This window comes from Canis aureus, chromosome 19, assembly GCF_053574225.1.
Source record: "Canis aureus isolate CA01 chromosome 19, VMU_Caureus_v.1.0, whole genome shotgun sequence".
NCBI classification, from domain to species: Eukaryota; Metazoa; Chordata; class Mammalia; order Carnivora; family Canidae; genus Canis; species Canis aureus.
The window spans coordinates 37046042-37072589 of record NC_135629.1 but is presented as its reverse complement, the minus strand read 5'-3'; the positions used below and the strand labels follow the sequence as shown (position 1 = coordinate 37072589).

At 43.3% G+C, this 26548-nt stretch overlaps 1 protein-coding gene and 1 non-coding gene across 5 annotated transcripts in view; one reads left to right on the top strand and one right to left on the bottom strand.

Moving 5' to 3' along the window:
• LOC144289894 (uncharacterized) overlaps positions 1-26548 on the top strand; it is a 79175-nt gene that overhangs the window by 37875 nt on the left and 14752 nt on the right. The gene's annotated exons all lie outside the window — the stretch shown is intronic.
• Positions 25541-25685, bottom strand: LOC144291279 (U4 spliceosomal RNA). The gene has a single exon (XR_013358588.1). It is a non-coding gene; the product is annotated as a U4 spliceosomal RNA (small nuclear RNA).

Sequence of the window (26548 nt, the reverse complement as noted above, 5' to 3'; positions counted from 1 at the left end):
AAAAGCAAAAGCAAAAAACCACATTTACTTCAAAGAACTCCTGTCTGATTGAGTGGGGAAAAAGTAGCCTCACTGCTTTGATCCTTTCACTGAGAGAAACAACATGAAAAGAAAAGAGAAAACAAGGCTCAAAATATGGGCTTTTGTTGAGAGCATCATTAGGAGTGTTTATTGGCTGCAGCAAACATACATCGAAGCTCTGGAACATTCGGTAGGGCCTTGCCAGCTTCTGCCTGGAAGGCCAGGCAGTTGATTCTGGGCCACATTCTTTTTTCAGGTGAGGGAGCGGGGACTGTAAGTCTCAAACCCCCTTGACCTTTGGTGAGTTCAGGCTTTAGAAATAAACTTGGATTTTTTTTTTTTTTTTTAAGGCTTTGGTTTGTTTACCTTCAGTAAACACTGTCTGATTCTTTTTTCCCCTTGAAGAGAAAAGCTCTTCACAAAGCTGATGAAAAGGCTTTTTGCACATCAGCTTCTTCAAAACAACATTGTGATGAGTTAAGTGCAAACAAATCAGGATCAGATGAATTGCATTTTCCCTTTAAAATACAGAGTTGAACAGATTTAAGGTGGTGGGGAAGTGTTTTGCAGAAGTGCTCTTCAAATCCAGAATACTGAGTGGCAGTCAATAAACTCACAGTATGGACAGAATTTGCCTTCCTACTCTTCTGGGACATTATTCCTCAAATGGTGTGCATGGCCTCGGTCCTTTACAGGTGAACCATCACATTTTGATGAATGTGTGAAGTTAATTTGTTTCTAACAATGAGGAAATTCCAAGCATAGTGACTGAGCGGATGGAGCACAAAGCTGAGTGCACAGCTACTGCCTGCCACATGGAGGTGCAAGGTACAATTTCACAGTAAATGGCACCAAAGAAAGATGGTATAATATGGGGAATGTGTGAGATTTGTGCTTCCTGAGCATATATAAGAGTGTGGTCAGAGCAGGAAACAACTCTACACAAACAGCTCTGCTGTAAATTCCATGAAGGCTGACTGCAGCTCAAGGTTTCCCGTAGAATTGGGAGCCCACTGCCTAGCATGGGGGTGGGACAACAACAAATCATGACCAGTCAAGTGGCTACATAAAATTAACCATCCCAGGGGCCAAGAGACGAGGCTCTGTCCAGAGGCCTGCTCTCAAACTAGGCCAGAAACCCAAATGGCTAAGAACCTTTGTTTTGAGCAGAACTGAGCCCTCTTTTCCACAGTCTTCTCCTGTGATGGAGTATTTTCTTGCTTTACCTCCCTCCTGGCCTGGAAGCTGGCTGAGGGCAGAGCACTTGTCTCACCAGGGTTTTCTCCTCTCCGGAGTGACTTTGTACATGATACATGATAACTCAGTTATTCTGAACCCATAACAGAATCCAGCCTATCATCGTCTTCACCACCTTCACTAACATCTTTCTCTTCTCCTTCATTGATTTCATTTTACGTTAGGACAGCATTGTGCTGATTTCTAAGTACTTTCATATGCATGATCCTATTGATGGTGCATATGTGCACTCTGTCTGATGTGGCTGGGATTTAGGGACTGGTCTGCATCGGCCCCTCTTTTCTAGTATGTGCCACTGCTTCTCTAGGTACATCTTTAGGCATGGGTAGCTTAGGTGTAATGAGGAAACATGTCTCAGGAAACAAAAGCTAGTGTTTATTAGTTAAAAAGCTTAGCAAAAATAAATGATTCAATCTCTAATAAAAATGGGACTGGAACTACATTGTGCCTGGTTGGAATAGTCTGCTTTGATCCTATTGTGGCCAGTGTTTTCAGTGGAGAATGCCCCAATTCTTAAATATCACATTAATTCCTTCTTGCTCTTAACAAGGTAACAAAGAACTACATGTATAAAGATGGTGAGAGAGCAGCCTTCCTGTCCCACTGACGTCAGTGCAAGGAAAGATCTCTTTTGCTACAATGGGTCTTGCCTTTGAAAAGGACCACAAATGCCTTCATTTCATCCTTTCTGATTCTTTTCTGGTTTTCAGAGCTCCCATCTTTCTTTTTCTCTCTGGTTACTTCTGTCAAAAGCATGAGGTGGAGATTCACAGAACCCTAGAGCTAACTTTTGTTTTCAGATAACTTTTGTGGATAAAGTTTGGGAGAATAAATTCAAGTAACTCAACAACATACTCCAAGAGGGAGATCTGCTTTGAGCCTGTCTGAAATGAACAATGTTTGGGGCCATTTTAAACCTCTAATTAAATGAATTGTTTTTTATTTATTTATGGGTTTTTTAAAGGAAGAATGATCCTAGAACCAGAACCATACTCTAAACACCACTCAAGTGTAGACTTTTACTGTTTGTATTATAATATTACTTAAACATATATTGCAGAAAAGTAGGCAGGTACTTCATATGTCTGTAGTTCTTATAAAACTGTAAAAGAAAAAAAACCCCACAAATTTACAGGTTACATTAAAACCAAACAATGAAAGCAGTAAAATTCAAATTGACAACATTAATGTTATAAGGGGGTATGGTTTTTCTGGAACCAAATCTTTGCTCAAAACAAGATGCTGACCACGTTGGCTTCTTGATAGCTCCTTTGGCACAAATGTAGCACTTCAATGTTATGTCTAATTCAGTTCTTTACTCCCTAGGCCTTGACAAAATACTACCATTGGGTGCCAGGAGAAATGTAAACACTAATGTAAACTTGGGCTTTGGCAATTGCCTTGAATAGGTTGGCCATCCAAGTTATGCAGAATATGCTCATATCGATGGATTTTTTTTTATCATCAACATGAAAACCTGAAATTAAAAACTCCCCTTTAGAAAGTTCACAGCTGTCCATAAATTCATCCCAGTAACCCAGTAAACATGGTGTCAGAGTTAAACTACTTAACTCAAGCTTATAACAAAAAGATTCTGATTATAACACCATGACCATTAAGCATTTCTAAGATGGTTTTGTACTTTGTATGGAGTTCATTGAGTTTACTTACAGTTTACCAAATGGAAAATGAGCATCTCAACAGAAGCATGAAAGGCCTTTGAATGAATTCAAAATCTCTTTTCCGTTTTTTTTTTTTTTTTTTTTTTCTGTACAATCAGTATAGGCTGGTTATGCTGCAGTAACAAACAATCCCCAAATCACAGTGGCTTAACTTAACAGAATCTGTTTCTCCAGTGCTGGTTGGGGGTAAGCCTCTGCTCATGGTGGACTCACACTGTTGGAGGTTTGACCTTGACATCTGCTTCTACCACCTCCCAGGCTTAGCTCTTTAAACTTCTACTTAGAAGTGACTCTCATCACGTGTATACACAAACCATTGGCCATGAGAAGTCATACAACCATCCTATTTTCTTTTCTTTTTTAAAAAATATTTTATTTATTCATGAGAGACAGAGAGAGATGCAGAGACACAGGCAGAGGAAGAAGCAGGCTCCCTGTGGGGAGCCTGATGTGGGACTCGACCCCAGGATCTTGGGATCACGACCTAAGCTGAAGGCAGTTGCTCAACCACTGAGCCACCCAGGCATCCCAACCATCCTATTTTCAGAGAAGTGCAGTCCTACCACATGCTCACAGGGGTAAGAACCAGAGTATCTGTGTCCCACCCTAGGGCCTACCAGCTCTTCCTTTATCATCTCTCACTTACTACAGAGGCAGGACCTGCAGAGGGAGATACCACCTCTGATGTATCTGTTAGGCTGTCTGGCTTTGTTAATCTACAAATGCCCCTGCCATTTTAGAGAGTAGATGGGTAATGCAAAATAAGAAGATCAATGTATTACTTTTGGGAGGAGGGGAAAGGGAGGAAGTATATAGGTGAGCAAAGACTGAATAAAAAATGCAAATTTTATATCTAAAGATAATTAATAAATATGATACCATCTTCCTTCCTGCAATAAAACTTGTCTCAAATGAGTCTGATTGCAGGAAGATTAGCTTTGGAATTTTAATCCTATAGTAGAGCAAACAGGGCCTTCCAACCCATAAGTGGTACATGAACCATGTAGAGGGTATTTGGTAATTATCACACATTTTGGTAACTGTCGTCATGGAGAAAGAAAAACTCCATGAGTATTTCATATTTTCACTTTTTTATTTTTAAGTGGCAGTGGAGATCAAGGATAATTATGCATGTAGTTTGTATTTAAATAAAGCATGTGAGTGGAAATATCACTTAATTTTCCTCTCAGAAATCAGTTTTCAATCTCAATGTTAGAATGTGCCATTAAAACTACCTCATGCTATGATAATTAAATATTATGTTTTCCAAAGATGCTAAATGATATCTCCTGAGGGTCTCACAATTTGCAAGTGTCTCTATTTTATATAATGGGACTTGAAAATGAGCAAGAATAACTATTTTATAAATTGAGGATTTAGAGTGAGCATGGGACATTCTCATGCTCTCAAGATAGTCTATTCTATTACATGACCAATGAAAAATCCATAACTGTATAGATAAAGACTAGAAATGTTCATCTTTTCCAATAGGTTATGTTAGATATGCTACTTCTTTGTTTTCTTTTGGCCATTATATTAAACAAATTAAAAAGCCTCTTTTGTGACAGGGAGTATAAATTTAGATGGAAAACAGACCTATTTTTTTTTGATGTCTAATTATAACAAGGAGAGTATATTCATGTAGGAAAGTCAGGAAGTACTGAAGAACATAAAGAACCAAACTAAACCAAATCTAACAGAATTAAAACTCTAGTAATAATCCCCTCCTTGGAGCAAGCATTTAACATTTCTTGCCACTCTTTCCTTAAGTCTGTGTCTGTGTCTGTGCGTGTACATGGGTGCTTAACTCAGATGGGATTGTGTACAAGGAATTTTATTTTCTGCATTTTCATTTAACATCAGAATAGTTGGGGCAGTGGTTGGGAATAGTTGGGAATGTACCAGATCCCATTCCTAAAGTTTTTCTCAGAATTATGTACTCTTCACCCACATTCCAGAACAGTGTTCTGCTTGGGATAAAGGCAACAATCCTTATGCACAAGGACATATCCAGTGTGATGTTTTTGGAGGTGGGTGTCAGAAAACCTGGCTCAAATTGGCTTGGACAACAAGGAAATTTATTATCTTGCATTATAAGAAGTCCAGAGGTAAATCAGGGTTGCCTGATTTAGTGACATAACAAATATGGTCAAGGACCAAGTTTCTTCCCATCTGTCCTCTTTACTGTCCACCCAATTGGCTTCATCCCATGGCTGACAGCAGCAATTAGGTCAACAGGCTTCCTTTTTTATGCCTAGAGGGAGAGAAAGGCCTCTCCCCATCAAGGGGCGAACTTCTTCCCATCCTTTGGGGGTCTGATTGGCCTAGTTTAGATTACATTCCTACTCTGGTCCCTCTGCAGTGCTTAAACCTGGGATCTGGAAGGATCAAGTTAGACCTATTAGAACCCGTCCCTGGAGCTGAGGGTGCTATCCTCTTCTGCATTACATAAGCTGTGTGGAAGGTATAACCTAAAAAAAAAATTGGAATTCTATTGAAAAAGGTAGATTAGATGCTGGATAGGCATCCAACATTGTCCAGTAAAAGGGCCCTTTACAGTGTTACTCCTGCCTACCCAAACCTTCTAGTCTCACTTTATGCTATGTTTCCCCCGCTCTTTCTTGATTCCAGTTTCTTTTTTTTTTTTTTTTAAGATTTTACTTATTTATTCATGAAGGACATCCACACAGAGACAGAGACACAGGCAGAGGGAGAAACAGTCTCCCTGTGGGGACCCTGATGCAGGACTTGATCCCAGGACCCGGGGATCACGACCTGAGCCAAAGGCAGATGTCCAACCATTAAGCCACCAAAGCGTCCCTTGAATCCAGTTTCTATTGACAAGGTCATATGCTCTACCTCAGGGCCATTGCACAAGCTGTCTCTCTTCTTGGGCTGGTCTCCCCTCCTCTCCTATTTTTTTCTTAGTTAAATCTTATTCATCCTTCAAATGTCAGCTCAGTTTCCATTTACTTCAACTAGGTGAAATTCCTGCTTTTCTTTCTAGCATGTGTTAGTGTCAGTCTTCAATGAATAATCTCTCTTTTTTTAAAATAACATGTGTTTTTTTTTTTTCCCCACTAACTCTGGGCTCCCTCTGGGCAGAGATTACTTCATCGTCATTTTTATTTTCTGGGCCTAATACAGTAGTTGAAATGTGTAGGGTATAAATAAATAATTTCTAAATAAAAAATGAGTGACTGAAGCTCGTTTTAAACAGAGATTAGGTGCCAGTGTATCAGGATGAAATATAATGTTCAAAGTATGAAGTAAGTGTTTATCCTGTTTACTTTAAGTCTTTTCTTATAGAGTAATAGAGATGATATTTTACAGTTGACACCACTGGAGGTACTCAGAATGTGGAGGCAGGGAAAGGAGAGGATGTGGTAATTGCTTGCAATACCATGTGGTTAAATGAAACTCACCACACTGTTCTGGCATTTCTCATGGGGACAAAATAACGCCATTCCTCCTTTTCTTTCTTACCTTGCACCCATCAAAGGTAGATCTCTTTTTTTGCTCCTGTGAGGAAAGAGAAAGTCATGGTTATAGATTTTGATGAGAAATGAGAACATAGTCAAGATATAGGATTTCTTATGGGTAGTATTTTTCTGTTTCATTCAATGCAGAAGTATAGATGCTGTGTTCAGAAATTCAAGAGGGGTACGTACCTAGGTGCCTCAGTCGGTTAAACATCCAACTCTTGATTTTAGCTCAGGTCAGGATCTCAGGATTGTGAGATGGAGCCCCAAGTCAGGCTCTGTGCTCAACAGGGAGTCTGCTTGAGATTCTCTCTTCCTCTCCCTCTGCCCCTCCCCCCCGCTCGTTCTTGCATGTGCATGCTCTCTCTCAAATAAATAAATAAAATCCTTTAAAAAAAAGGAAGAGTTTATGTGCTTTGAGCCTTTAATATTTGGAAGAGTATTGTTTATTAAAATATCAGTAACTCACTATACTTCAAAGAATTAATATCAAACTTCTATCAATAAAAATACGAATACAAATGGTCATGGGAGTAATATATGAAAGAAACTCATTTTATACAGAAAAGCCACTCATCAATATTTTTTTCTACTTAAACACTTTGTTTTTATTATCTTAATGTCTGACTGCTATCTCATGTCTGGACATGCCATATCAAACTTTGATTGTTAGGACATTTCATTCCCTGCCTCCATCTGAAATACTCAGATGACCAACTTGCACATAAATCTCAGCATAAATCCACATTCCAGTTTATGTCCTCCAGATTCCCAGAAATAGCATTACTGGGATCTCCACTTTTAACATCCACTTTGAAAGCCTTCTGTGAATTCAATATTCTAAAAGTGCGCTGGCTTACCACAGTTCTGAAATTGGAGAAGAAAAAGCAGAGGAGATGAGATGTCTAGCTCAGGGCATGGCACTGATTCACTGGCGATACTCAACAAGGAGGACTCTGCAAATGTGCCAGGGGCAGGGGCATCGGGACCCAGCCAAATGTGGATTGTCAGAGAGATGGCTGCATTCATAAAGATGGGGAAATTTCTCGCCCAGACTCAAGTGTGTGAGAACCCTAAGGGAAACCCAGGTGGAGTCTGTGTCAGCAACTCACCTTTAAATATTGGACTTGGGATGTGATCAATCAGCAAGCCACGAGGGAGGAAGTATAAATAAAACATGTCCCTCGCAAAGAGGGCAAAGCTGCAATTTGCCAAGTGCACTGTAATTGCTTCTGGTTAATTATCTCAGTGGTGAGCTGGGAGCACCAAAGGCACACATTTATACCCACATTGTGGATAAAAATAATGCCACTCCTTGGATAATTCTGATTTTGCTGTCGAGATGTGGACCATGCATACCCGGTTCCCTTGGACAGTGAGCGACGGAGAGTGACTTCATATAGCTCCACTTTTTGGCCCATCAATTTTATCATCATTCTAATTACTTATCATTTTAGTAATATAATTATTAATAATAAGTACTAATAATCACAATAATCCTTGCTAAACTGTGGTTGCTGGGCTTTACACTTCACAGGAACTCGTTCACTAAATGTTCCCAACAACCCTATGAAGGAGGATTATTTTCTTACTTTTCAGACTTGGGAACCAAGGCTTTGAGAGGTTGAGTGACTTGCTCAAGGTCACACAGCTGACGGTAATTGCTACTTGTTACGCTAGGATCTAGAGAACTTTCTCTTAACCTCTGCAGCAGACATTTTGGTGCCCACTGCTACCCCCTCCCCGATCTCCTGGGACCCCTTTGACCATTCAGTGCATCCATTCCCTCACTGCTAGAGGTGTTGCTATTAACAGATTACACTGGAAACCCTTTTGGAATTATTGCCCTTCAGAGTCTAGAGCCACTTGGCCTGGAAGTACCTGAGAGTAGTGACAACTACCTTAGAACAGCCTGTAGCTAATAAGTAGCTGGAGCAGAAGCATAAAAGCCCGGCAACCTTGTTTTAAGATGGCTAAGTTCTGTGATACAGTTTTGCTCTAGAGCCCTCTGCACAATCAGGCTATGGCTAGACATTACCATCACCTGAACTACATTCTTGCTTAATTTCTTCTCCTTCCTATCCTATTTCACTCCCTGCCATGCAGTTTCTCTGATATTGTTACCTTAATAAATGCCTTTTAAATAAATCCCCTCTCAGGATTTTGCTTCTAGTGAACCTGACCAGAGACAGTACACTATGCTAAGGGTACTGAATTGCTGAAGAAATTCTTCCCAGGGATGCAGTATCGCTATGTTGGTCTGCATGACCTTATGTGAGTCCCTTACATTATAGGGTCTCCCATCCCTTCTCTGCAAAATGAGCAGAATAGAATGGATGGTCCCCAGAGCCTTTTCTAGTCCTGAGAGCCACTGATATTTCCACCTTCTAAAAATCCATTTGTTTGTAGATAGCTTTATGGCTATGCCCAAAGAGGGACATTTGGTTTGGCAGTTTGCCCCTGGTGGGATGACTTCAAGAGAGTGTGAGCTTACTTTTCTCTGCCTCTTTCCATCCCCACCCCAGGGGACTCCTAAAGAGAATGGAACCCACTAGGCCCTGTGTGACCCTAAAGGCAAGAGTATTCTGTAAAATCTGAAATATCTTTTGGAGGAAATGGTATTCCCAGGGATAGGCAACAAGGCCAGCATCCCCTAGGGCAGGTAAGTTAATGATTGGGGTGGGGGCAGGGTCCAGAATTCCATGCCTGGAATGGGGAAGGTGAGCATAGTGGATGGATCACTGGATTTATGAAGATGGAGGTCACTGGTGTCTTTGACAAAAGTAGATACAATGAAATGAGTTAAATAGAGAACAATAGGAGGTGAGGAAATGGAATAGGTATGATGGGGGTGGGGTGGGGACAGGCCATCCATGGAAGGAGGAAGGCAGTGTATGTGGTCCAGCTAATAAGGTTGGTGGACCAGATGTAGTAATGACAGGGTCCCACTCTTCTAAATGCTCTTCCTAAACAGGCGTGAATTGAAGGCAAGAAAAAGTAGAAAGTGGGATGATTAAGGGGAAAGACTTAGCAAGATTTGCCTAGTTGTGGCCTCAAATGTCCAATTGGTGTTCTGAGGTTGAGTCCAATTGAGTCCAATTGGACACCTGGGTATGTGTGGGAGGGTCATAATTGGAATTGTAGGAGAAACAGTTCAGTTATTAGTTGTATGCTGATACTTCCTCTCTACCTGTAACCCAAACATATATCCTAAGCCCAGCCATGTATATTCTAGTACCAATCAGATGCCTCTCCATTCTATAGGTATCCCAGACTCAAAATCTCCAAAACTGAACTCATCATTTTCCTCTTAAAAACCTACAATAAAACATATTAAAATAGGGACATCTGGGTGGCTCAGTTGGTTAAGTGTACAACTCTTGGTCTCAGCTTAGGTCTTGACCTCAGGGTTGTGAGTTCAAGCCCCACATTTGACTCCACGCTGGGTGTGAATCCTACTTTAAAAAATTAAAATAAAGAGAAGGGAGAAGTTCTGAAAATAGTATCAAAGGTTAGGAAACAGATTTCCTAGGGAAATTATTAGACATTGCAAAGATACGAAGTTATGTAGTTAAAGTGAGACCTGTTAATATGGTGTATTCTCCTGTAGCCAAATTCAGTTGCTCAGGTGCAGAGCTGGATGGTTTGTGTTTAACTGGGATTGGACTTTTGCTAAAGTGATTTGATGAGCAGGTTAGAGAGACAGGAAGTTGGGAATAGAGTGAAGGAATTAGTGAAGTGATGACCTGTGGTATCTAAGCAGGGAAATGAAAGCAGAAAGGACATGATAAATAATAAGAAGCAAAAAGGTTAGTGGACTTCAGCTCCTGGTGGATTCAAAGAATGTGGGTATCACTGAGTAAGTGAGCTGGAGACTCATGAAGTGGTGTTCAGCAAGTAGGATGGATGCAGCTGAGATATTGAGGGGGTGCTGATATTGGAAATGTCAAGATCTAGTGTATGCTGAGAGATGGTGGCTGAAGTGGGGTGGAGGAAAAGATCTGCAGATGTACACTTCAAGGGACAGTGCTTGAATGCAAGAGGATCATCTGTGCAGATGTTGAAGTCACTGAGGATGATGAAGAGAGTAGTGGTGGAGAGGAAGATAATGAGCAAGGGGATAAAATCTCTAATGAGTCATAATTGTCAAGAAAAGTCAAAAGATTCTAAAAATGTGTCTAAAAATGGAGAGAGAGAGGATGATCTGGACTTCACAGGAGTTGGGATTTTTGAGAGAGAAAGGAGGGGAAATGGTCTGGATGTGGCAATGAGGAGCAAAGAGGATACCGGCCCCACCTTTGGGAAATAAAGCAAGTCCCACCTGAGACACCTGAAGGAAGGAAAGGTGTGCTTTCAGAAACAGGCAGTGCTAATAGATTCTTTGAGCTCCCACTTAGTGCTATTAGCAAGGAAAGAGCAATAGAACAGGGAGCCATACTAGATGGTTTCTACCAGAAGATCACTTGTCAGGCTCTTATGGGAATGGAAGACTGGTTCTCTGCCTCAATTCTGACCTCTTTGCAGAAGAGGTCTTCCTGGAAAGGTGAAGACAGAATTTCCCAGACCCCATTGCAGCTAGGTTTCTAGATGTGCTCCAACTTCAGCTAACCACACATGCTCAAGTAGAATCCAGGAGGTGGAAATGGGGCAGAGCCATATTTCCAAAGTGTCTGCGGACAGCAGCAGCGATAGAGCTGTGAAGGGTGAGGGAAGGAAGTGAAAGGTTACCATGGGCTCTGTGTATATTAAGAGGCAGTGTATAGGACATTCATTTTAGTATGGCAGATTGTAGCGGGTAGTGAGGTTGTAGAGTTGGCAGCAGCAGTGGAGACTTCCTAACCACAGTGGTTCTCTGATCATGGTAGTGGTTGCATGGCTATGGGGCCAACAGTTGGAATGGAAGTTTCTGGATTTGGTAGTGCTTCCTTGTCATAGAAGAGGCAGCTATCTTTTGGATGGTTCAGTTCTACCATTTGAGAAAACTTAAGCTAGAGCCATTTTCTTCCAAGTCTCCAATGATTCTGTAAGCCATCTGAGACCCTGATGAATCCCTTCTACTTACAATTGCCAGAGGATACTCAATATTCTACAACTGAACTCTGATGGGAACATGGGCCCAAGTTGGATAGTGGAAATGAAGATGCCCTAGAAACATAACATAGTGCCCTCAATAGAAAACACTTTTTCCCTAGGGAATAAGAATTTACCAAGAGCAAGTCTTCTAAGGATGCACTGTGTGCCAGGCATCATTTGAGACCCCACATAGTCCCTACAGAGCAGACATGATCATCCAACTGTGTAAATGAGGAAATTATAGCATGAAGAAGCTGCTTCTTTGTTCAGGTCATACAGCTGGGAAGTCGCAGAACCAGGTTTGATAAATTGTCATTGTACCATGCTGCCTCATTGGGTAGGGACTGCTCTATCTCAGATTAAAGTACCTGAAAAAGTTCCTAAGTACAGAAAAGTGATTTTCGTGCTAAGAAATATCTCGGGGGGAGGGGGGTGCATTCTTACCTCTTAAAAACTTTAGTAAATTGGAGTAACTTTATCATATGAAAGGCTAGACCTGCTTCCTTTTGGCCATCCTACTAACTCACAAAGATCCCTAAATGGTAAGGATTTGAAGATGAGATGAGAAGGGCTGCAGGAATCCTGAGCTCCCAAGAATAGGGATGAAAAGAGAGGGCTGTTTTAGCAAAATAAAGAAGGGAGGCATCAAAAGTGCTGAGCTCGCTCTACAGAGGGGTGATGTGACAGATGCTCAGTTAAGCTTTAAGTCTGAGGCAGAAGAAGAACAAAGAGTCGTGGGCTAAGCGAAGAAGTGAGAGCTGGCAGGGGAAGAGGCAACGCCACCCCTAGGAGGGTGTTCTGCATGAGGCCACCAGCCCAACTCGGTAGCCAGGGGAGTCCCCCAGACGGCAAGGCCTGCTGCAGCACCAGGGGAGGGGGACAAGGGGGGCCTACTCAGAACAGCTCATCAGAAAGGAAAGCAAAATAATGAAGCAGAAGAGGAAGTGACCAAGAAGAAAGGCTCTTGATATGTAGTGAACCTTTAATTGGCCTGTCTCAACACTTTTCTGTTGGAGAAAAATGTCACTCTGACCAGTCTGGTGCAACCATCCCTAGACCTCAATGTCATTATTTTCATCCTAACACAGCCTCCTGGGGCCCCACGCCTTCCTTCAAGGTAGCACTTCCATGCCACCCAACTCTTGATTTCCTGTTTCTTTAGTTGCTAATAGCACAGAGGCTTGGACCCAGGATATATTAGGCTGGGCCAGCCATGCAACTTTGGGAGAGTTACCCAACTTCTCTGAACCTGTTTCCTACCAGTAGAATGAGAAAGATAATTATGCCCTTTATACAGTTTAAATGAGATAGTACACGAAAAAGGCCCAGCAAAGGGCATGGTACACAGGAAGTTCTCAATCAACGCTAATTTTTATTACCATTATATAGCACCTTATACTTTTCCTCTATATTCTTAGCTGGCAAAATAGGAAATATTAAGATTAAAGAATCTGGATTCCTACTTGTTTCTACCACTTACCTGCTATGTGATTTGGGAAAGTTTCCAGACCTCTTTTGGCCTCAATTTTCTTATCTCTGAAAGAGTACAGAAGAAAAAGTTGAAATGAATGAGTTCTTCCCTGAAAGGGTCTTATAATTTACATTCCTGAGAGATACTCTTGGAAAGTCAGAGTTAATGCCTCCCTTCTGCGCAGGTGGACGCAGTCTTCTCTTGGGCTCTGCGTTGAACCACTGTGATTCCACAAATCATTCTACTAGGCCTTCCTGGTGCCAGGCATGGGGTCAGATGCTGAGGGTAGGAGTGGGCAGGCCAGGTCGCCGCCCTTGAGCTGCTCACGTCTAGTAGAAGGAATAGGAAGAAATACAAGGCTAATTTCAACCCACTGTGGTGTAGGCAGTAGTGGCCGAGGTGCAAGAGGACACAGAGTGCAGAAGATGGATAGATTTACTTGCTGCAGGGGTAGGAGAGGGCTTCACAGAGAAAATGAGAAAGAGCCTCTTCACTGTTCGTAAAAGTGGAAAAAATATAGAACAAATAGAAAAGCATACAGAGACAAAAAAAATCCCATTTTGGTGCATGTATGTTCTTCATATCCTGTGTATATATGTGGGGGGACATATCAAAAATTGAGACTAAAGTTTGCATACTATGTTGTTGCTTGCTTTTCAATTTTAGCAAAATGCCCTAAAAACAAATAGGAGTTGGTCTGAAGGCAAGCAGGGGAGGGAGGAGCATAGGGCGGCAACCTTCCAAGCAGCAGGATGGCCTGGGGGATAGTAGCTTTAGCTTTGTACTTGAGAGTTGGTGCATTTCTTTCGTACAGCACAGTAGGAACGGGAAATGATGTATTTTATCTGCAAGGGTTTGAGTTTCAGGTTATAGGGTATCTAGCAGCAACTGGCTCTCTATTTACTCAGCACTAGTTCAAAATCAAATAAGCCACAACCAACCCTTCAAAGAGCTCCATAGCTCTTCCCTGGCATGATGAGATGAAGGAGCTTCAGTGTGGCACAGGATTTGTGGCGCTCCAAAGGCCTGCCATGCCAACATCATGTTCTGAGGAAAGAGGCCCCGAGAGACTCTCTCTCCTTCAGGTTCTTAGACTCAGGCTTTGTATGTCCCTGGGAACTCAGGAATTTTAGGCACAACCAGTTGGACCAGGGAGTATGGCCTGAGCTGTGGCCATCCAGATGTGGGCTGGTCCAAAGGAGGCCAGCTCAGCCCCAACATGCCTTGGTGTAAAACTCCAACCGGTGTGTTCCGTAGTGGTAGGTGTCCCCCCACATATATACACAGGATAGGAAGAACATACGTGCACGAAAATGGGATTTTTTTGTCATTATACCATGGGTTGGCTCACAAAGGGGTCAGGCTGTCTCCACAACCATGCTGAGCAGATCATTCCAGTTCTCCAAAGGGCTCAATATATCCATTCCGCCTCTGAAAACCCCAGTAAACCTGTGGCTGACGAGTGGGGCTACCTCACTTCCTATCCCATCATTACACTGAATCCCTACCCCTAGGATGATCCATATCTGATTCTTCCTTGAAATCTTAATGACTCAGTTACAATTGCTTTTCCTGACCTGTTAGTGGTGTGCCGGACTGGCTTATACTGGCTTGTAAGAGCCAATTAGATTGTTAGAGTTTTGGGAATTTGATAAGGTGGTTATTATGCAGAACCATTATTAAACATTGAATTACATACATTTGTAATTGAATAAATTACATTAAAAGCAAAAGTAATAAACACTCAAATTTCATTTCTACGCAATTATTTTGTACATTTTACTCTTATCTATGCCTTCGAGGCTATTTATATCATATTTATATTTTCTCTATATCATGATGTGCTATGGCATCGGTCTCTTCCCAACTTCATGTTCAGTGACTTCATGTTGGTAGCCTGAAATCAGGCACGGTGGGAGTATTTACACCTCAGAAATCAGCAAATGCTACAAATCATGGCTTTCCCCCTTGAGAGCTGGTTGCTAAACATTTCCCAGCACACCACTGCCCAGAGGCACTGGAAGAGAGTGGGCTTCCTAAAGGCGCATTATCAGAGAACACATAAGCCATGCTCAGTTCCACTGGCAAGGCAGCATGGCCCGCAGGCTGGAAGCTGTTCTGTATTTGTCACCCATTTATTAATACAATTTGCTCACAGCAAAGGTTTCCCGGCCTGTTTCTAAGAGGCAGATACACATGATTTGCCCACAGGACTGTTATCATTACTGCATTCCTGTTTGGCTCTTTACAATTTAATTAACACGGAGCAGCCAGGATACATCTTCTCTCTATCTCCTTGCTTGCCGGAGGCACTGTCTAAGCAGAAACTAGAGAAGTCTTCGGCGCTTGGGCCACTTGCTGCTAAGTGCAGATGGCATGTGGACACAATTCCACACTTTCTCTCCCCACCTACGGAGAAGACAGTGCCGAGACCCCTCCTCTGCCTTGCCAGCTGTGAACTGGAGGGATGCCAGGCATTCCACCTGCAGGCCCCCTCTCCCGGGAGGGGTAGGCTGGAATTACTCATGATGTCATGGAGAATATTAATTAACTGGTCTACTGCAATCTCCCATACCCACACCTGGGCTGCTGGAGTGGGTGGGATTAGCAAAGAGCCCAGCAGCCTTGACATAAGATCCTGGTTATCACTGCAGACCAATATGTTCCCCTGAGCAATGAACAGGGAAGCCCCACAATGCTGCTGTGTGTCCAGTCACCCCTGAGCTGGCTGATGAGGGCCAAGGAAGGGCACAGACACAGCTTAGAGTGAGGAGTGGGGAATGGCAAGAGTTGTGCAAAGATCTTTCAGATGCAGTGGGAAGCAATAATTTGCTTTTATTTCTGAAGTAAACCCACAGAATCCAAGTGACCTTGAGGCTTGGGAGTACTTTTTGCAAACAGAGTCTGCAGCAGAAAAGTCCTGGACCTAGAAGGAGGGGGCTCAGTGTGCAGAGGGGATGGGCTTGGAGGCCAGCAATGAGGTTCACATCCCAGCTTTGTCCTCACCATCTCTGTCAGGCTCAACTTCATCATCTCAGTCAGGGACAAGAATAATAATACTCGCCACATACAGTTGTTATGTGGATTAAAAACAGAATGTAAAAGGCTTAGCAGTGGGCTGGGTGCCTTGTCAGCACTTACTAAATAGTGGGGCCAGGGGCAGGGATGGGGGAAGGACATTTCACACTAGATTCTTTTGTACTGGTTGCATTTTTTAGATTATGTTTATATTACCTATTTTTTTAAGTTAAAAAAAATAATGCAACATAAGCAAAGTTGTCACGGATTGGAAAAAGGATGAGCAAGGTCCCTGTAATATGGGGTAGCAATAGCACCGACATCACTGGGTGTATGTGAAGAAGGCTCAGCCCAGTGCCTGGCACGTGGTTGTAGCCATGTAAATTTGCCTGTCCTCATTAGTGAAAAGCCCATGACTGAGATTCTGCATATAGCCTGCTCTTCTAGCCTTATATCTGCCTTCCTCGTAGGCAGTATTGCGGGGATTTCCGGGGGGGAGGGGGGGAACAGTCCTCATCAGGGGAACCTCTGCAACTGGTCTTGGCAGGAACCTCAGGGCTCATTGTGGAGTCTGAGCCTCCTCAGCAGGATGGCTGAAGTCCCTGGGGTCACTAGTTTCTGGAAGGTGGTCACAGGCAGGTTCCCGAGGTGCTGCTGGCTTGTCCTAACTCTAGTTATCTGCAGGCATGGATGTAGGATTTAGGAAGACAGGGGAGCTCTGAGATCTTTTTATTTGGCGGGAATGAGAGATCTGGCAGGAAAGTTAGGAGGCATGGACTAAGTATGGGAGGGAAGGTTTGAGTAGTTGAAAAGCTTTCCATTGCAAATTACAGCAAAACCCACCACAATCTCTTTGAGGTAACTAAGAAATCCAGGGACATGTGGGTTTTAGGCTCAATTGGATCCAGGGATTCAAACAGTGTTACCATTTCTCAGTTCTGTTCTCCTTATTGGCTTCCTTCTCAGAGAGAATGACTTCCCAGGGCTCTAGGTCTGTACCTTGGCAGGTTCAAAAGTCCAGTGAGGAATGAGAGGCCACTTCTCTGTCAGCCGCCATGGAAATCCCATATCTCTTTGACTTGATTAGATCCCAAGCCCATTGCTGAACCAATTATCCCAGCCAGCAGAATTTCATCAGAGGTTAATCGAACTCTATGCAGAACACGTGGGCTGCAATGGGAGAGAGGCGTGTCCACCACAGGGAAATTGGGGCACCATCAACAAGAGGATAGAGAGGTGGAAACACCACAGTATCCACTGCACAGGGCAGTCCAGAAAGCCCAAAACCAGTAGTTTTGGCTTGGCTTCTGGCTTCAGGGTTGTTTGTAGGCCATGTAAGTACCACCTTCCTCCACCCTGCCAAGGCAGCTAGGAAGCTCACCCTCCTGTCTCACGAATAGCCTCACTATTCCCCCCAATGTATCGGTGGGGGCGTGGGTCCAGCTCTCTGAAGGACACATGGAGATGACAGAGCTGCAGAGGGCTGGGACTGCATGGTGGTCCTAGAAGGCTGGACCCCTCTCAGGCACTGTGACTCCCCTCCTCAACCAAGATTCCTATACCCATACTAGACAGAGGAGCAGATGAGCCTCTACCTTCCATGCACCATGCTGGCTTGGTTCTGAGTAGCAGCAGTGATCCGTGGTGACCAAAGGCTAGAAGGCCCTCGCCAAATGTTGCAGACCAGATATGACTAGATATGACCAGAACCTTCAAATGGCTCAGTGGAGGGAGAGGGATCCTGAGAGGAAGCTTTCAGGATAGCTGAGATTGAATTTACCATATTTCTCACCATCTTTGTCAGAGGGAAGTTGGAGTTAGATTTCATTTGATTGAGCAAAACAAAGTCACGTGATGTTTACTTCGGCACATTTGAACGGAATGAAAATCAAATCTACTTGACCAGTATTTATAGAGCATCTCCATTATGTACAAGGCTGGATCGGCTTTTACACAATGGATCCTATTTAAGGGTCTTTAGAGACGGGGGTGCCATCTCTTTTGTGAATATTTTCCTTTGTTTCTCAGCCCTCCTAAAAGGGGAGTCACTCTGAGCTACTAACTGAAATCTTCCCCTTTTCTCTTAGCCTATCCTCACTGGGGATGAAGATCAATTCTTCACTTTTATTCATCCTGTTTATATTCCTCTGTCCCTCTCTTCTAGGCTACAGATGCCAAACCCTGTTATGGGTTGAACTGTGTTCCTCACATTATACCTTCCCACTGAAAAAAAGATACGTAGTAGTTAGTCCTCATCCCCAGTACCTTAGAAAGTGGCCTTCTTTGGAGATAGCATCTTTACAGAGGGAAAAAGTCAAAATGAGGTCCTAATCCAATATGACCGATGTCTTTATAAGAAGGGAAATTTGCTGCGTGCATAGGGGACACCATGCGAAAAGATAGGGTGAAGATGGCCAACTCTTCCCTCACAATCTTCAGAAGGGACCAACCCTATCGATGCCTGGGTCTTGGCCTTCTAGACTCCAGAACTGTGAGATAATGAATGTTTATTAAGTACTTTATAGGGGATCCCTGGGTGGCTCAGTGGTTTGGCATCTGCCTTTGGCCCAGGGAGCGATCCTGGAGTCCCAGGATTGAGTCCCACGTTGGGCTCCCAGCATGGAGCTTGCTTCTCCCTCTGCCTGTGTCTCTGCCTCTCACTCTCTCTCTCTGTCTATCACGAATAAATAAATAAATCTTAAAAAAAAAAGTACTTTATAGTGCTTTGGTGTGTAGTACTACACCTTATGTTCATAATACTTTGTAAGGGCAGCACTAGCAGACTGATGCAGATTCCCACATCCTTTAAAATCTTTACTCAAAGGAAGAGCACCTTTCTTATTCTGGTCTCTGTTGGTTGTAAGAGATGAAACCTAACTCAAATTAGCATAAGCAGAAAGGGAATTGAGTGATGCCTGTAATTGAAAACCTCAGATTCCTCCCAGGGTGTCCAACTTAAGCCATGGTTGGATCAAGTGGTGCTATTCCAGCTGTCTCTCTTTATGGCCCTAGGATGGGCTTTTCCATGATGGCTGCTGGCAGCTCAAGCCTCGTATATGATGAACTTAGTAATGACAGTGGAAAATCCTGGCAGAAAAATCCTGATCCAGGGGAGAGAAGTTGATTGGCCCTGCTTGGGCCAGGTGCTCATGGTGGGACATTCTGTTAGCTTCATGTTAAGTGTGTTCTCTCAAAAAAAGAAGTTCTGTTACCTGATGAAGGGGATGATTTGCTGGCCAAGGAAAACCAGCACTTGTCCCACTGAAGTGCTTCTCGATGGTTGCTCTAGCTAACCACGTGGGTCCTGAACACAGGTGGCCTAGGTGCAAACCTTGGAGCCACCTATTACCAGCTAGACAAAGTTCCTTGGCCTTAAACCGAAATGAGAGCAGTAGCTACCTAGGAGAATATGGGAAACATTGACCATGTGCATCTATGTAGAGCGCTCAACAGCGCTTGGCACACCGAAAGCTTTCCTAATGCCTGTGTTCTCCTCTCCAGTTTCTCTAGTATGTCTTGACTGTGGGGCCGTGTGTTAGTGTGAATTCTCCCAGAAATAGATGCCAAGATGAGATTAAACATGCAGGGATTTCATTAGGGGAAACATTTGTGGGGGAAAATGGGAAGGGAGATGGGGAGCCTGGGGAGCCTTCAGACCATGAGCCAAGCCAGCCTGATCCAGCGAGAAGGACAGAGAGAGGGAAGGAGGGTAGAGTGGCCACCTTTTAGACCTCTGTGTTGCAGCAGAGACCTCAAGACAAAGTAGACCAGGAGTCCCCAGGGCCTCTCTGGCACGGGCTTGCGTTGGTGTGCTGGCCACACTGAGTGGAGGCCCGATTGGGAGGCATGGGGCTTATCCTCACAACCCCTAGGCCTTGAGTTCCTTGCGGGCCCTGCCTCCTCCCCTGCTGTAACTCTGGGACCTGCACAAATACTCATCAGTGTGACTGGCAAGCAGGTGCGCATTGTAGCCATGCTGTGGTGGCCAGCAGAGTTTTTAGGCTGGTTTCCTTACAGGGACGAGTGCTCCAAAGTATTCTTCTCAATGTCCTTTCTTTGCAGAAATTAATGAACCGGCTACATGTGAGCTTGGCCAGCTGTTCCACACTTTTTCTTTGAGCAGAAACTTCTTTCATGTGGAAACTGCCCCAAATGCCTTTCCAGCTTTGGCCCCCATTCTCTCCAAACCCCCGCCCTGCCACCATCTAGGAATCAGTCCCCTGCTATCGCTCCCTTGCCAATAATACCACCAAAGCTACAAGTGAAAATCAAAGAACATTTTTAATGAAAAAAGCCCTTTACATCCCTTTTTCTGCAAATCCACTGCAATAATTTTGAGACTGTTAGTGACATTTAAACCCTTCTAGATATTCTGATGCTAGAGGGAGGCTGTTCTTGCAACACAGTCAAATAGTAAAGTCTCTTTACATTTTACCTGTGACCTTTCCTTTCTTACAATGTCAACAATATATAAAACAAACGTTTGAAGTTTCCAAGACAGGTTTTGGTGTGTGGGTAACCAGCGTTCTTGCCATTATTCACATTCATTATTCAGTAAGTGTCTTTGGAGTACCTTTTTTATAATGTTAATTTGCATATGCATGTCTCTTTTGTACTTCATGCTGTCCAAGCATGGTTCACACTTTTTTTTTTTAATACATATCCTTTCACATTATGATAATATTAATAGGGATTTCTTAAATTAAGCATCCTGACTTCCTTGGTGAAGCATGGAATGGGTGGCAGGCATGTGTAAAACTAGTCCAGAACAAAGCAAGTTTCGTTCCTGCATGGATGAGTGACAGATGCCCCTTGGCAGTCTTGTTTGGAACCCACATCTAAGCATTTCTAAGCATTTACCAGTGCCACAATTTTTGTCTCTCTTATCTTGTTTCATCCTCACAGCATCCCTGCAAACTTGTCATTCCCATTTTACAGATGAGGAAAGTGAGGCTCAGAGAGATGGGTTGATTTGTCTATTGTCCTTGGGTTAGTAAGTGGGAGGGCAGCGTCCTGGTCTCAGCACTGTCTGATGCTGAAAACTGAGGCTGTCTCTCCTTCACTGTTCTACATTTCACAGCCGACGTGGTGTCTGTGAGACATGAAGAGTCCACCCAAACCAGAATGGGAGAGAGCACACAGAGGCATTTGCTTTTATCTTTTTTTTTTTTTTTAAGATTTTATTTATTTATTCATGAGAGACACAGAGAGAGAAAGAGGCAGAGACACAGGCAGAGGGAGAAACAAGCTCCATGCAGGGAGCCCAATGCAGGACTTGATCCCGGGACTCCAGGATCACACCCTGGGCTGAAGGCAGGCGCTAAACCTCTGAGCCACCCAGGCATCCCAAGGCTTTTAACAACTCTCCTTGGGGCACCCGGGTGGCTCAGTCAGTTAAGCGACCAACCCTTGATTTCCACTCAGGTCTTGATCTCAGGGTCATCGAACCCTACATGGGCTCTGCACTCAGTGGGGAGCCTACTTGAGATTCTCTCCCTCTCCCTCTGCTCCTCCTCCCTGCTCACCCTCTCAAAATAAATAAATAAATAAATCTTAAAAAAAGTCCTCCTCATCCCAGATGATCCCCATCTACAGCTGGTATTGGGGGGAATGGCTATTCTCAGGCATGCAAACCCAACTCCATGGGCAGCACTTGGTTGGAGCAGGGAGATTTAGTTTGAAACAGTTAAATTTTCCTCAAATGGATTTAGCTACTTGTTGTGCACTTAGGGAGGGAGAGGAAATAAAGATGTTGATGCTTAAAAGGAGATTGGGTAAGTTTGGGCTAGAGAAACAAGCAAGATGTGCTTTCTGCCAGGAAGAGAAGGTTAATAGACATTATTAGTTTTATTCCCCAAATCCACCCATCCTTTCAGTAAGGGCACACTGATAGTGTCTGGGGGAGCTGGCCCTCCTTCCCTCACTCTGCTGAAGACATAGTGACCCAGCCCTGCCAGTCAGGACATGATATGCCCCAGCTCAGTGATTGGTTCAGGATGGACACAAGATCCAAGCCAACCAGCCAGGTCCCATCACCCCATCTGGAGACTTTTGCTTGGATTTCAAAAAGGATGTACTTTTCCTTTTTTCCCCTGAGATTTGGATCTGTAAGAGCTTGGAGCTGTTGGGAGGCAACTTGGTTTCATAAGGGAAGAGCTTATCTGAGAATGGAGTCAACGTGGAGAAGACATGGCTGAGAGATAGAGGAAGACCAAGTCCTGCATGTTTGAGCTTTGGACCAGTTGAAACTAGGCTTATAAACTTCATAGTTATGGGAGACAATAATCTCCCTTTGTGCTTAATATGGTTTGGATTGCTTTTTTTTTTTTTTTTGTCACTTACATCTGAAAAGAATTCCAACTGACCCAGGATATCAGACATCAGACTCACATAAATCTGAATAAAGGAAATATGCTTTTCTGGTAGCAATTACATCTACTCATTCATTCCATAAATATTTATTGAGCTTCTGCTATGTGCCATTCACTCTCCTACGTGCTGTAGGAGATTCAGGAGCAGCTCTTAAGGGACAGATGGTCTGATTGAAAGAGGATTTGAAGCAGAAGACAAGGGTAAAACAAGGTGGGAAGGGAAGATGCCCCAAGAGATGTAGATCATATGCTAGAGGGATCCAGTGGGGGAACACTCACACCAAAGGAAGGCTTCTCTTCTAATCACAGGACCATTTTTTCCTGTCCTCTGAATCTAGATGTTCAGCTCAGTACCTGGCACAGGATGAGTGCTCAGTAAATCTTCAAAGGATGAAATGAATTTGTGGAGGGTGTAACACTAAGAGATAGGACAGCTGAACCCTTGAGTCAGCTTCAAGGCAGAAAAGTTGGAAGTCACAGACCCCTGCCCGTGGTTTGTATTGACTCAATGCTCTGGTGAAAGAGGGGGTGCTTTACTGTTTAAAGAGTAGAGGAGTGAACTCAGTTCTACCTGCATGTTCAACAGCCAACTGGTTTCTATCTTCAGGTTGTATGGGAACCTCCTAGGATTAGTCTTTGTCCTTGGGTTTCTTGACACATAGTCTTTTTTAAAGAAACAAATGTCAGTATTGACTCTTTTCTTGATTATAATTTTTCTGTGCCCACAAAATTTTCTTGGAGTACATAAAAATATAAAGAAGAAACAGAGTTGTAGTCCTGTCACTAAGAAATAACCACTACTAACACACACACACAGATGGAACTGTACTGATTTAATTCACTTTCCTGTTGTGTCATATCTTTCCTTGTCAACAAACAGAGCTGTACATTATTGTTTTAATGGCCACTGAGTATTCCATTACAGGGATGAACCAAAACTAATTGAACCAATTTTCTGCTGTCGGACATTTAGGTTGATTCTCGTTGTACACTATTATAAAAACAGCAAGTGAATGAATATCCTCATAGCTAAAATACTGTACATTTTAAATCATTTCCTTTGGATAAATTCCTAGAAGTGGAAGTTCTGGGTCAAATGAAATGCATGCTTTTAAAGCTCTGTGACACACACTGCAAGTCTGACTTCTGGTATTTACTCTCAAAAGGGCCTACTCCTCTATATTCTCCCCAATACTTGCTGTTACTATTTTTCCTTCTCTTTTGTGGATCTGAAGGGCAAGAAGGTGTGGCCTTGCCAATAGTGTGGCAGAGGGTCATGCTGGTTCCTCCTGTCCCTTCCCATAAAGCTCCCTGACAAGAAAACATTTCTCCTAGACATGGGTCTGATGAGAAGAACAGGTGCTCCCTATAGGAACCCAGCTCCTAGGTTTGAAGAGGCCAGGAACTTCATCTTTCCAGTCTTAGTTTCCAGGAGAATTACCTCCTTCTTTCATTAGTACCATGACACTCTTCTGAGAGCTTAGGGTGCCAAGTTCCTGACACAGTGTGGAAACAGAGAAGAATAAACGCGCAGGTCCTGGTAGCTGATGGGAAAAAACTGGGAGTTTTCAAGTGACACAGCGACAGCAGGGTCTTTCATCACGCCAGGGTCCAACCTGCTTTAAAGAGATCTAAGCAGATCAGGCATGATTACAGCATGAGTTTTATTAGAACAAAGCCTCGGTAATTCTTGCCCCAATTACTATTTTTCCCTCTTTCTCCCCATGAAAATTTAATGCTACACTCTCAGCAAGGAGGCTTCTTCTTAATTGATGGGCACTCTGTTAACTGACCCATCTCAGGGGACGCCAAATGATAGCTATGAACAGACCCAGTGTGATCAAGCCGCCTTAACCAAGAGGTGTGCTCCTGGGAGTCTGCAGACCGAATCCAGAACCACTATCCCTTGATCATTTGACAACTAATTACTGAAGGCCTGCTTTGAAGCATACCATGAGCTAACTCAGAGTTGGTTCGGGAAGATCATCGTTGTCTGTGTTCTTTTATTTATTTATTTTTTAAAGATTTTATTTATTTATTTGAGAGAGAGAGCATGAGTTGAGGGAGGGGCAGAGAGAGAGAGAGAGAGGGAGGGGGGAAGTAGACTCCCCACTGAGCGATGCAACCTTACACCTGCTGATCCCTGGACCCTGAGATCACCATCTGAGCCAATGTCAGACATTCAACCCACTGAGTGACCTAGGCACCCTGCCCATGTTCTTTTAGAAAAATGTTCCCCAAGTTCCTGAAGCTCGGTCATACTAAAGCCCTATGGTATAGGGAAAAATCCCAGTATTTGGAGCTATGGGGACCTGGGCTCCATTCTTTTTTTTTGGATAGAGTTACTAACACTCATCATTTCTCCTCTTTGAACCTCAGTCTCCTCATTTGTGAAATGGTGATGGTAGTGATCTCAACTTTGCAGAGTTGTGAAGGATTCAGCAAGGTGACCCATGCAATGTATTTAGCATAGACCTTCATGCATAGTAGGCACTCAGTAGATCTTAGCTCTGTTATAATCACCATCTGTAAAATGGAAAGAATGATGCTAATCATAGAGAGCCATTATAAAGATGAAAGGAAACGAGGCTTGTTAAGTGCCTGGTATCTAGAAAGTTCTCACAAAAAATGGCCTTTTGGGGTTATTTCTCTATGTTAGAAATCTCACTCTTGAGAGGTGAGAGATGCTGGAGGAGCAGGAAGACTGAGGTATAGGGGAGCTATTGAATTTTTGTAACAGAACTTGTAGATGTTGACTTTTAAAAGCAGCTTCCTCTTCTTTTCTTTTTTTAAGATTTTATTTATTTATTCATGAGACACACACACACACACACACACACGAGGCAGAGACATGGCAGAGAGAGAAACAGGCTCCATGCAGGGAGCCCGATGTGGGACTCAATCCTGGGACTCCAGGATCACACCCTGAGCCAAAGACAGATGCTTAACCGCTGAGCCACCCAGGGGGTCCCAAAAGTAGCCTTCTCTTCTTGAAGAGTTTCTAGTAAATGTGCGACTAGGAAGAAATAATTGCTTTTTGATAACACGAAATGTCTATAGTTGCTTTTTGAATGATGGTTTAATAGTGGAATTCATGTGGAGAAAAAGAGAGGGAAAAGCTTTTGGAGATGAGAGAAAAATGACTAGTAACCCAACGGCCCAAACAGATGATAATCAGTAAAAGAGTCTTGGTCAGGGTCTTGTTGATGGATTTTCAGTAACTGTCCCTGACCAGCGTTCAGTTTTTAATTAGCAATAATCACGCCTCAGATAAATCCCATTGGCTACGATACTGCCACGGCGCAAAGCTCTGCCCAGCGTTCAGTCGATGTTTCTCCCCCACCTCCATCCTGTGCTGTAATTACCTTCTGTTGATTCCAGATTTGAGACAGGTCTGTTATACCCAGGGCCTTGATTGGTGGCACCTGGGCCACAAGTGAGGTGGCTTTGTTCCTGCTTGAGAAGAAGGGGCTGGAGGCATGAGTTCTGAGCAGGAACTCGGAGCAAAAGGGTACAAGAATCTGTGCCCTTGAACTCTCAGGGAGGCCTTTGGACCAGTCACCAGCAATGGAACAATAACGTAGGTTGTCTTGGTTGGCTATTAAAACGAAGGGTGACTGTTCCAGAAGGCTGAGGAATTAACATAAATAAATTCATATAAGCCTTCAGACAAGTTGCTTATTATGTAGGTTTTTAGGAAGGTCTCCTGGACTCCAAAGTACTTGAAAACAAAACAAAATAAAATGCAACATATGCACAAGTGTCTGGAGAGTACCCGGTGCCAATTTCTCTGAGAAGCCAAAGCTATTGGTGATTTCTGCCACAATAGAGAGATGAGCTTTGATGACTCAAAAATGTGTGTACATCAGCCTTGAACATGGTTTCCAAATGCTTTTCTAGTCCCAGAGGGACCAATTTGGCATTTGGGGCATACATACAACATTTTCTATGTGCCACCTCAAGCTTTGGCATCATAATCAATGGAGGGGAACTTAATGATGAATTAGAACATCCCCTTTGGGGATAAATTACCTGTCTTTTAAAACACAGACTAGAAAGTCCTCCTTGTTTTGCCAGTTGGTTGTGTAAAAGCCACCAGCCTTGCCCAGATTTGAGCCAGTCTAAAGGGAATGGATATTTGTTTAAGAGGCAAGAGTGTCTTTCTTGTTTTTT